Source organism: Sorex araneus, chromosome 7, assembly GCF_027595985.1.
Source record: "Sorex araneus isolate mSorAra2 chromosome 7, mSorAra2.pri, whole genome shotgun sequence".
In the NCBI taxonomy this organism is placed as follows: domain Eukaryota; kingdom Metazoa; phylum Chordata; class Mammalia; order Eulipotyphla; family Soricidae; genus Sorex; species Sorex araneus.
Window position 1 is genome coordinate 15,721,648 of NC_073308.1, and position 12,221 is coordinate 15,733,868.

The window sequence follows — 12,221 nt, forward strand, 5'->3', positions numbered from 1 at the left end:
TTGAATGGATGAAAATGATGAGAGAATGGAACTTTAGGCACTTACTATTTTGCCTTTTAATCATGTTGTTAATTGTCTAATCATATTGTTGATTCTTTTCAAGGTCACTGAGTGGAGCATGGTCTCTTTTGGACCGTGCATATGCTTGAAACTTTATGCAGGTAGATTCTTTGCAGTCAGTCCTTCAGTGCATGAGAAATACCCCAGGGTTTCATTTGTTAAACTAGCTAGGAGATTAGCGAGGGATGCTCCAAATCTCTTGCTTCCTGGGAGGAGGTAGATTTAAGGATAATTCTCAAGCAAGGGAAGGAAATTGACTCATCACAGTTTAGAAGGAATTTTAGGAATTTTAGGTCAAATTAAATGTGTGTACAAAGGAGTTCTTTCCTCTATAACTGCTTAAAATGAAAATTTTCTCTTTCATGGGCCTGATATTTAATTGGGGTCAGTGAATTAAGATTCTAATGTTTTAATTTTATCCTCTGATGTCACCAACAAGTTATGGAGTGCATAAGGTTTTAGAATGAATCAGAACTTTATGTCAGAGGGGCTGGAGTGATAGCACAGCGGGTAGGGCGTTTGCAATTCCCAGCATCCCATATGGTCCCCCGAGCACCGCCAGGAGTAATTCCTGAGTTCAAATCCAGGAGTAACCCCAGCAATGCTGTGACCCAAAAAGAAAAAAAAAAGAAGTTAATGTCAGGGTCCTTCCTAAGAGAAAATGGGTAGTTTATGGGGACTCTCACTCACGATTTCCTTTACAGAAAATTTTATGGTATCAGGTCAATTATGTGCAGTCCTTGCCATTTGTCTTTGGGCTGAAAGACTTGCCAGTGAAATGAATACCTTCAGAGGTTGATTTTTGCCTTAGTTCTGAGGTCAACAAAATATGTTTACTCTTAGCCTTACGTTTATATCAGGTAGATTGAAAGTTCTGTGGCTGTGAACATCTGGAAGAATAGTAGCCTTGATTTTTAACCGTAATGACAAGTTAACTTTGGGGCGTAGACATCTTGGGCATTTTTATTATGGAAATAGCTGTTTATTGTGTAAACTACTTAGAGTCTTAGAAGGAAAAAAGAGCTCAAATGTGGAATGGTTTGTGTCTGACCAGTGAAAATGCAGAACTCTGAGTTCCAAGCCATTGTGACCATGCCCGAATGGTTCTGCAGGACTTAGTCAGGACATAGGCTTTCTGCTACTCCATGCATTTACAAACAGTCTCTCTTTCTTAGATCCTCAAATTCAGTAAGTCTTTCAGACATATACTTCAACAATTGAAAAAAAGAACTGTTATTACCAGTTTTACCCCAAATTATAGGCATTAGCACAATAGCCAATGATTTAGGTGGCTTAGGTAACTGTCTTAACAGCCCAAATTTCATCCCATTCTATCTCAGGCTTTAGTCTTTGGTGGGTCAAGTTATTCTGGGCCACTCAAATTCCCTCCCTGGTCTTTCACTCCTAGTCAGGTCTCTATCCTCTGACCTTAGACTATAGTGTGGTCTGCACTAAGATAAACATGGTAACCTCTTGCATAAAAATCATTTGATATCCAAACTGTGACTCAATAAAATTCAAATATAATCATTAATACTGCTAGCAATAATAATCATGTGAGCTTTAAAGTAATTTTTAGCAATCATAGAAATTGTAACCTCTAGCACTAGCTTCATTGCATTAGTCTTTTAAAAATAGAACTTGAGGCAGTTTGGGAGAACTAATTGCTTTGGCTTTTATAGGCGCCTGGGACAGGCAGTGCTCTGTGGAGCTGACTTCAGTCACCCAAGATTTTTCTATTCAGTGTTCATTTGTCAAGGAAGTCAAAGCAACCTTTGCTCTTCTTTGAAATCATACCTAAGGAAAGTTCAGTCACAGAAAATAGGATGACAGAAGACCCAATTTTAGAGAATATCTTCATAGCTTTCCATCCCCTGTTCATATCTGTACCTTTACAAATTCTACTCCACAGTTGCACAGAGGGAAACTCACCCTGAGCCATCCCCTTCTCACCCACTGCTATCAGGCTACCACTCCGTCCTGTTGGCTCTACCTTTATCATACGCCTGAGCTTTCCATTTCAGTGACCACTCACCCTGCCCACCATCACCACCTCAGTGTCACTGCAGGGAAGAAACCACTCATAACTCTTCTGTAGTTCCCAGGGCAAACACCATGGTGCCTTATCTGTCTCAGTGAAGAAGAAGCAAGTTCTATGAATTTAAAAAATTATTTTGATCTGTTTGAGTCTGAATCCATATCCCCAATGCCTGCCACACATTGGATGCTTAATGAGTATTTCTGGAATGAAAGGCAGATGAACATTCTCAACGATAAGATATTGTTCATAATGACAGCACCAAGCTGACTCTCAGCTCCTTCAACCTACTGTATTATTCACATTATTGTCTGCGTACTCATTTAATTCCTCAACAAACATTAAAGTGTTTTTATTCTGCTCCTGTAAAGGTAAGTTACTTGATGCTCTGTTTCAGTCAGATCAGGGTGACTGGTGGGCAAATGGCCATTTGGACTATCATAGGACAGGTCTTATGGGATAAGAAACTTTGCTGGGAATGTAGGAGCAACAGTTTCTATGAATACTGGGCTAGGGAGATGTGTAAAGAAAGGGCAAAGACTAGTCCCTTTCTGTATTAAGTATCCTCATTGAGAATGATAGAAGAATTAGGGGTTTTCCAGGTGTACTAAGGTGGCCAGGTCCAACCCAGCCATCAGAGGTTGACCCAGAGAAGACAAGAGCTAAGAAATGGCCTGGTCTACTTGGGGGTACACTTTGTCTAAATGGAATTGTGGTTGAGGTGTTCATCTATTTGTTGGGCTGTAAATCTGGAAGCAGGTCACGGGTTGCTTTGCTAGTGTTTACTTGTTATCTTTCTACCACTGCTTGATGTTTAGCAAATGAGAGAAAGATTCCTTGCTTGCGATTTAATTTGCAAGAGTGCTTTTATACATATGAAACAACAGCATAAATGAATCCAGTAAAATAAAATGTTTTATGGAACAACACTTCAAGTGTAGTAAGAATTGAGAAGTGAGGAACAGGTGGACTGGTACCAGAAAGAAAGATTTAACTTAAAGGTTGGATTTGTTCTTTGTTTTAGTGAAAAGTTTTTTTTTCTTTTCGGTTCATACCCGGCAATGCACAGGGGTTACTCCTGGCTGTACACTCAGGAAATACTCCTGGCAGTGCTCAGGGGACCATATGGGATGCTGGGAATCGAACCGGGTTTGGCTAGGCAAACGCACTACCTGCTGTGCTATTGCTCCAGCCCCAGTGAAAAGATTTTGGTGTAGATTGATGAGATTCGACCTTCCCATCCTAGCTAAGCAAAAACAGAGGAATGAACCTATTGGGAGGATAAAAAATGTATTTGAATAGACCAAAGGAGTTTCTTGAGGATTAGTGGGAGATATTGTGGACTGATGCAGATAGGGAGAATATAGTTGACTGTGATTTGATGCTTGAGAATTTTGTACCTGTTATAAAAATATAGAACATAGGGGCTGGAGGGTGAGTTGACAGATGAGACATGACCTCTGAAGATGTATCTATCTGAAAAGGGGTCTGTGGATTTTATCAGCTGTTAGAGCAGTGAGAAGACCATGTGAGTGAGCTGCAAATGTGGAGGGACAGCACTCACTGGGGGTGGGAGAAGTGGATTTGGTATACAAAGAAGTCAAAATGTTGACATCATCCATTGCAAGAACCAACTGGCTTGGGTGAGAAGTCAGGCAGCATGAGGAGTCACCTGCTGGGCACTGTGTGGCCATGTAGGCTGCAGTCTTGTCATTAAGACCCAGTGTTCCATGGGCCTGGTTAGCATCATGTGTCTGACATCACTGATTTGTGTGCAAAGTAGAGTCAGGTCATTTAAACAGCAGAGAGAGGATATGATAGCTATGCTGAGTACACAGACAAGGAGAAAGGAGTAAAATAGAAATGAGCTGTGCAGAGAAGAGAACCAAAGTGAGTTCTGAAAGAGAGCCCAGCAGTGCCTGGGAGGGACAGGTAGTGAGAGCCCCAGGCAAACAGAGGCCTTGCCACGAGCCCAGAGGAAAAAGCAAGTTATCTGATGAACAGAATCCTGGGCACTGCTGACTGAGTAGGAACTGGCCACTTCCTCAGTTCTTCAGGAGTTCTTTCAACTATCTAAGCAGAAGAGAAGCCTGGTCTGACATAGGCCATCCAAGGAGGGTGATAAACGGGCAGGAAGAAGAATGAGGTTATGTCATAAGCCCATTGAGGAGACATTGTCTTGAACTTGGGAAGGTGATGGGGGTGAGAGGGTGGAGATTAAATCTAGGGAGGGTTAGAGAGAGCTCACTGGTGAACATCTAGTTCCCTCAGAACAGAGGGGGTTGGGAAGGCGGTGGTTTTTAGAATCCAATTTTAAGTAATTTTAAATTCAATAAGAAATAAATTCTAGGAAAGGCTCAGGGCACAAGTGATGTCATGCTGGATTCTATTTTGAAGTCAATTTGGAGATTAGAATGAGATGTGAATGATGTTATTACCCAAAGACACTGAATTATAGTCCCTTTTGCCTCAGTGAAGAGTCAGTTGCAAGGACAGAGATGGCAGTTTTGCAACAGCATGCCCATCCTCATAATTTCTCCTGGGCACAAAGCAGTGTACCTCTTTGCTTTTCAGTGCCCTGGATCCCAGAGCATCACATGCCAGTAATATTTTTTATATTTGTGGAGAACCCTAGTTTTCCACCCCTTGAGTATAGAGGTGGAATTCTGCTCTGAAATTTCTGTGCTCACATTTTCTCTGTTGGGAACCCACCCTGGGCTTTTTCTTGATCCATTCCCCATGGTGCTCAGGGCTTACTCCTGGCTCTGTGCTCAGGGATCACCCCTGGCAGTTCTCAGGAACTATATGGGTTGCTGGGCATTAAACCCAGTGGTCAAGTTCAAGGCAAGTGCCCTAATCTCTGTTCACTTTGGTCCCCTGTTTGGCTTTGAACCAGATTGAGTTGCTAAAGCCCTTAGGACAGTGTACCCAGTTCCAATTTAATCTCTTTAGTACAATGCTTATTTGATTAAAAGCACATGGGTGGGGTGGGAGAGGGTAATGGAGTCAGGGAGTTTAATTTTGGAGTCATTTTCACAAGCAGCATCTAATAGAGGTGGCTTTGGAAATGCAGCAGGTGTGTTTCAAAGCATGAACCTCCCTCTTCTCTGTCTCAAGTTTTTATTCCGACATGCTAGAAACCAAACTGTGAAGGGCAGTGGCGGGGCGGGGGAGGAAATTTATGTTTTTGGTTCAATCTTAAGATCTCATGAGACTGCACTCTGAACTTGGAAGTGAGTGAACTTGATGCTATGGTGTTGAATTTGGCAGGAGGCATTTGGCTAGGGCCTGGTAATGTCACTGCAGCTCCAGATGTAGGGATGGCACCTTGTTCATGCCTTGAACTTGTGGTTCTGTGGCATTTTATGGTCTCTGGGATGTTCTGTAAGTATGGCATAAAGGATTTCAAAAACCCTCTTTAAAGGTATATAGGACTGGAGTGATAGCACAGCTACATGTGGGATGACCTGGGTTTGATCGATTCCTTTGTCCCTCTCAGAGAGCCTGGCAAGCTACTGAGAGTATCCCGCCTACACGGCAGAGCCTGGCAAGCTACCTGTGGCATATTTGATATGCCAATACCAGTAGCAACAAGTCTCACAATGGAGATGTTACTGGTGCCCACTCAAGCAAGTCAATGAACAACGGGATGACAGTGCTACAGTACTAAAGGTAAATAAATATGTGAGGTGACATTGAACTCTGATTCCACAATCTCATTCCCTTTACTTCAGTCTATCACTGTATCACTGTATTACTGTCATCCCATTATTCATCAATTTACTCAAGTGGGCTCTAGTAACATCTCCACTCACCCCAGCCCTGAGATTTTATCAGCCTTTCCTTACTCATTTTTCCCAATAATTGAAGGCTCTTTTCAGGGTCATGGGAATGAGACCTGTTATTGTTACTGTATTTGGCACATCGAATATGCCACCAGGAGCTTGCCAGGCTCTTTCGTGTAGGTGGATTACTCTCAGTGGCTTGCTGGGCCCTCCGAGAGGCATATATATGTGCCTCTCAATATATATTATATATAAATATATGTAAAAGTATATATTTCCCTTTATGATGATGTGTCACGTGGCCACTGGCCATTTTGGGGCCATGTGGTCCAGAAATATGTTCACTTATGCATGAGGCTCAGCCTGAGCCTGTGGGAAGCGATCTGGAGTGTGGTGGCGGTTGAGGAGTGGAGTTCAGCTGCTGGGGCTGGGTCCCTTGGGGGAGGGCTCTCACTTGCCCCCCTCTGGGGCATCCCTGGTGCGGAGTCTGGTGACATGGTTATGGGGGTCTTATTTTATGCCCCCTTCCGGGAGAAGCCTACTTCAGTCCAGCTTGTTAAAATGAGTAATAGTTTCCACAATTTGGTCCTGGTGGTAGTATGAGATTGAAAGCATAGAAGTTGAAAGTAAGAAATTGTTTTGGGTCTTTGGGTCTCACCGGCAGTCCCCTTCCACCTAGAGAAAGTAAACCTGCCTCAGGTATAACATCTGTTCCTACCATTCTGAATCTTCATGTAGGTTTATTTTTTTAAATTAAGTTTATTGTTTTACTTTTTTAAGAATTGAATTTATACCAAGTCTATTCTTCAGTCAGTATATTCATCTGTGAATCAGCCACAAAAAAATGCCACAGATTTTGTTCTATAACTTAGAAGTGAAACCATATCTTCTATTCCAGGAACAAATAAGGAGAAAAGTTTCCAAAAAAAATTAAAAAACATTCCAAACTATTTTAAACAAAAATTAAAAAGTTATCAAAAATTTGGGGGTGGAGCAATAGCACAGTGACTAGGGCATTTGCCTTGCATTGGGCTGACCCAGGTTCGATTCCTAGCATCCCATATGGTCCCCTGACCACCGCCAGGAGTTATTCCTGAGTGCAGAGCCAGGATTAACCGCGTGCATCACCAGGTGTGACCCAAAAAGCAAAAAAAAAAAATAGTTATCAAAAATTTATAGAATTGAATACTTACATACTTTTAAAAGAAAATCATCTAAGTTTACCTCCAGAATATAGGAAGTAAAGAGCAGAATAGCCTCATTGAAGAGGGGAATAAACTAGTTTGAATACTAATGTTTATTGCTGCATTGTTCACAATAACCAATATTTTGTGACAACATGTCAGTTATCCATAAAAATATGAATGGACAAAATGTGGTCCACATACAGTGAAATAGTATTCAGTCTTCAAGGGAAAGGAAATTCTGCTTTTTACTACATCATCTGTGAATCTTGAGAATAATATGCTAAGAAATAAAAGATACATTTTTTAAAATTTATGAATCGAGATTGAAAATATAAAAGAGAATGAGACAAGTTATCAATATTAGAAATAAAATTTAAGATCTCACTATAGATACCCCAATATTAGAATGATCCTAAAGAACAACTCCTGAAAAATTTACAGTAGCATGTGTTTAATTATCTGGCAAACCATCTCTGTCAAATGTCCTGGTCATGGAATTTACCCATACAGAAAGTAAAGATGCAACCTGAAGTTCGCACAATGAAAAGAGACTGTTTTACTCATTTCCACCCTTTTTCCAAGCCCTAAAAGGCAGCACTGTTGATCATAGATTACAGACAAAGAGAATCCATTTGACTCCCAGAGAGGCAAGTATTGCTTCACTGAATGTGATTAGAACTAGTTGAGATGATTACCAAAAAATACCTTTTGAGATTCTCAAATATTTCATTCAACAAGGAAGGAATGTAATAGCATCTGTCTGAGCCTGCCTACTTTCAGTTAGTAATTATGCTGCATATTTGTTTTCTCAATTTTTTTTCTTTTTGGATAATTTTAGACTTGTACAATCTTGCTCTTAGAAAATTGTCATTGTAACTTATGTGGTAGGATAAATATAGCATAATGTTTATAAAATAAGTACCTGTGCCAAGTGAACTTCACATGCAAGTGTTGTGGTGTGTGAGCACACCAAGTATGTTGCATGCACAGTGAACCCTAAAAGGAAAGGAGTTCTGTGTGCTGACTCTTGGCTCAGATGTCGCGCTGGAGAATACTGACAGTACGAGTAACTGGAAGTCACAGGTCTTCAAACATACACTTTCATTCATGATCTTAGGGTGTAGTATGCCCTTCCAACCTAAAAACAGCAGGCGTAACCTCTGGGTGGGCACAGTCACTGTGTTAGCCTTTCCCCCTCTAAGCTGACTCTACTTTACTGAAGATCTTAATGACTCATGAATTTCCTCAAGATAAACAGCAAGGGAAAACAAATGAATTCACTTCTCTTCTCTGCCCATGGAACTCCTGCTCAGGGAAGGCCTGTTATTGATTAATTTATTGGTTTGGGGCCACCCCCAGAGTTGCTCAAGGCTCACCTGGTTCTGTGCTCAGAGATCACTCCTGGCAGTGTGTGGTGGATCAGATGTGGTGCCAGGGATCAAATTGGAGTCAGCCACATGCCAGGCAAATGCCTTACTCCAGCTCAAGAGAAGTCTTGTTTTAATACCTCATTTCAATGGCACGTGCAGACAACTTGACAGAAACCGTTTTGATGTAATTTAATCTTGAAAAAATAGATGCAGACATGATTAAATCTTATACTACAAGTCAATAATGAGTTCTACATAATCACCCCTCCTGTAACTTACTCATGTGGCCCTGAATGGAAACAGTTCTCCCATTTTTTTTTGAAGGAGAGTTACCCGGCCGGAGGTTGAGAAGATTTCATTTAAGACAATCTCAGTTGGAGAGTTTTGCTCTTTGCCTCCAGCTCCAGTTTATCCTTGAGCAGATCACAATTCTATTAGCCTTAATGTTCTCATTTGTCAAATGGGGCCAGTATTTCCTGCAGCCGAATTGTTAAAGTAAGAAATCAATATAAAAATGTATATCAAATGACCATATACTAGGAGCAAGTGGATTATATTATTACAGTGATTGCTATTAATTAAATTAGAATAAGCCAATGTTATCTTTTAAAACGTATACTGTTCATATTAATAAAGAAGGAAAATAAATTCTACTTTAAAACTTTATGTATTTTAATTCTTGTAAATACATATAGTATCTAAATTTCATTAATTTATGAAAGTTTGGAAAACCAGATATTCTCACAGTGTTATGGTTTAGATTTGACTTGCTCTATTATATTTTTTAATCGAGCTGTGTTTGAGTTGAAGTGAGCTGTTTTCATTACATGTAGGTAAGCCATAATGTGATCCTCAATGACCATTCAGTATGGTCTTGAGGGGTTAGTATTCATGACAAATATTATAAAAATTGGTATTTGTGGAAACAGGTTTTCTATGGGTTTTAAAGATTTTAAATTTATCTTGTTTTCAGGGTGTGGTGATGCCACACCCAGTGGTGTTCAGGACTTACTCTTGACTCTGTGCTCAGAGCCAAGATGAAACCAGGGTTGGTCACTTTCAAGGCAAGTGCCTTATCTCCTGTGCTGTCTCTCTGGCTCCATCTTTGTGGGCTCTTTAAAGAAGGTATGCCTCTGAGTATGTAAAGGTATGGTGTTCTTTTCTCTTTTTAAAAATTAAAAAAATTTATTTATGAAAATAAAAAAGTTTTTTTTTTAAAAAAAATATTTATGAAAAAAGTTATTCACAATACTTGATCATATTCAATATTTATTTTTTAAAAATTTTATTTTTATTAGTGAATCACCACTACAGTTATAGACTTACAACATTTTGTGCTTGTGTTTCAGTCATACAATGCTCGAGTACCCATCCCTCCACAGTGCCCATTCTCCACCACTGATGGTCCAAGTATCCCTCCCAGCCCTCCACCCCACCCCACCTCTGTGCCAGGGCATTTCTTTTTGTTCTCTCTCTCCTTTTTGATGTTGTGGTTTGCAATAGAAGTATTGAGTGGCCATAATGTTTGATCCATAGTCCACTTTCAGCGCTCATCTCCCATCCCCACCGAGTCCTCGAATCACACTTTACCTGGTGTCCCCTTCTCTGTCTGAGCTGCCTTTTCCTCCAGCATGTGAGGTATTGCTGGGTGGTATTGCTGGGTCAAATAAGAGCTCAATTTTTAATTTTTTGAGAAACGTCCAAACTGTTTTCCAAAAGGGCTGAACCAGTCACCATTTTCAAACTCTACTACAAAATGGTAACAATTAAAACAGCATGGTACTGGAACAAAGGCAGAACCACAGACCAATGGAACAGTGTGGAATATCCCTACACACAACCCCAAACGTATGATCATCTAATTTTTCATGAGGGAGCAAGATTTGTGAAGTGGAGCAAGGAAAGCCTCTTTAACAAATGGTGCTGGCATAACTGGACAACCACATGCAAAAGAATAGGCTTAACCCTCGACCTAACACCATGCACAGAAGTCAGATCAAAATGGATTAAAGACCTCAACATTAGGCCACAATCCATAAGGTACATTGAAGACAAGGTCGGCAAAACCCTCCACCATATTGAGGCTAACGGTATCTTCAAAGATGACACGCCACTCACCAACCAAGTGGAAATAGATATAAACAAATAGGACTATATTAAACTAAGAAGCTCTGCATCACAGAAGTTACAGTGACCAAAATACAAAGACAGTGTACAGAATGGGAAAGAATATTCACCCAATCCCCTTCTGATAAGGGGCTGATATCAAGAATATAGAAGGTATATTGGAATCTGCAAGAAGAAAACATCCAACCCCATCAAAAAATGGGGTGATGAAATGAACGAAAACTTTCTCACGGAAGGAATACGAAGGACAAAAAGGCATATGCAAAAATGCTCTTCATTACTAATCATCAGAGAAGTGCAGATCAAAACAACTATGAGATACCACCTCACACCACAGAGACTGGCACACATCCAAAAGAATAAAGGCAGATGCTATTGGCATGGATGTGGGGAGAAAGGGACTCTCCATATTCAATATTTCAATACCACTCCAACCACCATTACACCTTCCTACCACCATTATTTTGAATTTTCCCACCATGACTTGAGCCTGCCTGCTACAGGTGATTGCTAGAGTTATTTTGTATTATTGCTTGTCATGAATAGCATGAGATGTTGTGCAGCCTCATGCTCCTGGAATTCTAAAATTTTAAATAATTAGGATCTGGAGACATCTTTGCAGCGAGCTAATCAGTTCTAAGATTCATTTGTGATTCTCGTCATGCCATAATGTGCTTTAATGGCACCCAGAGGCAGTTCATGGCGTGAGAGCCAGGAATCCCAAGGGGCTGGGAGGTGGGTAGGGATGGCCCATTCCCAACGCCACCGCAAGGAAGCCTGGGGGTTTCAGTTACTGGTTTCCCATACCTGGGCTTTTCTTCTAGAATTCTGTGGCCACCTGGGTGGTATTATTTTCTGAATCAGCAGATAGTGCCTGCTCAGCAAGGTACCTTGTCTTATGTGAACTGTCCAGACAGTGCTCAGGACAGCATGATGTTTATTCTCAGTCAGACCTCTGCTAAGAGGGGCTCCTGTGTCACCTGTGAACCTGGTCTATAGATGTGCTTACATGGTCTTCCTTCATTCGGTCTTGGCCAGATTAACTTGCTTTGGTATTAGGTTCATGCCAGTCAGGTCCTGTAGGAAATGATACGTATTTCAGCTTGCTTTTCTAAACTCATCTGAAAATTTCAATTTTCAATTTTTTCAGTTTTTTTTTTTACAATTTTTCAAGTTTTACTTGTATTATTGGATCTTATTGAAGGAGATTGGATTCCCAAACAACTCCCAGGACTGTGGTATCATCAGAAAATGCTCTCAAATGACTAGTTTGTGAATTTCTAGCCTTAGCCTTTGGGCAGAGACTTTGCAGGCATTGGCACTGTCACTTAGCGATTCCTTTAGCACTTAGAATATTTGAGTAATGATAAATACCAAGATCAAAAATCATAATGAGCAATGCAGTTAAATTGTTAAATAAACAAGTACAAAGTCTGAATTTTGGTTTTAGTATCAAGGTGTCCTAAAACAAAACTATGGTCTGTGAGCAAAATCAGCCAACTACCTGCTTCATTAAACAGCTGCCCTTAGCACAGAGCTCCATCCACCTCTTTGGGTATTGATTTTGGCTGCCTTCTTGTCAGGTTGGCATTGCTGATTGATTCCAACAGGAGCTTATGGCCTGCAAGCTGAGCTTACTATCTAGCACTATTGC

General features: G+C 40.6%; 1 protein-coding gene across 3 annotated transcripts in view; it reads left to right on the forward strand.

Annotated features, from left to right (window-relative positions):
* KCNK2 (potassium two pore domain channel subfamily K member 2) overlaps positions 1–12,221 on the forward strand; it is a 214,529-nt gene that overhangs the window by 118,110 nt on the left and 84,198 nt on the right. The gene's annotated exons all lie outside the window — the stretch shown is intronic.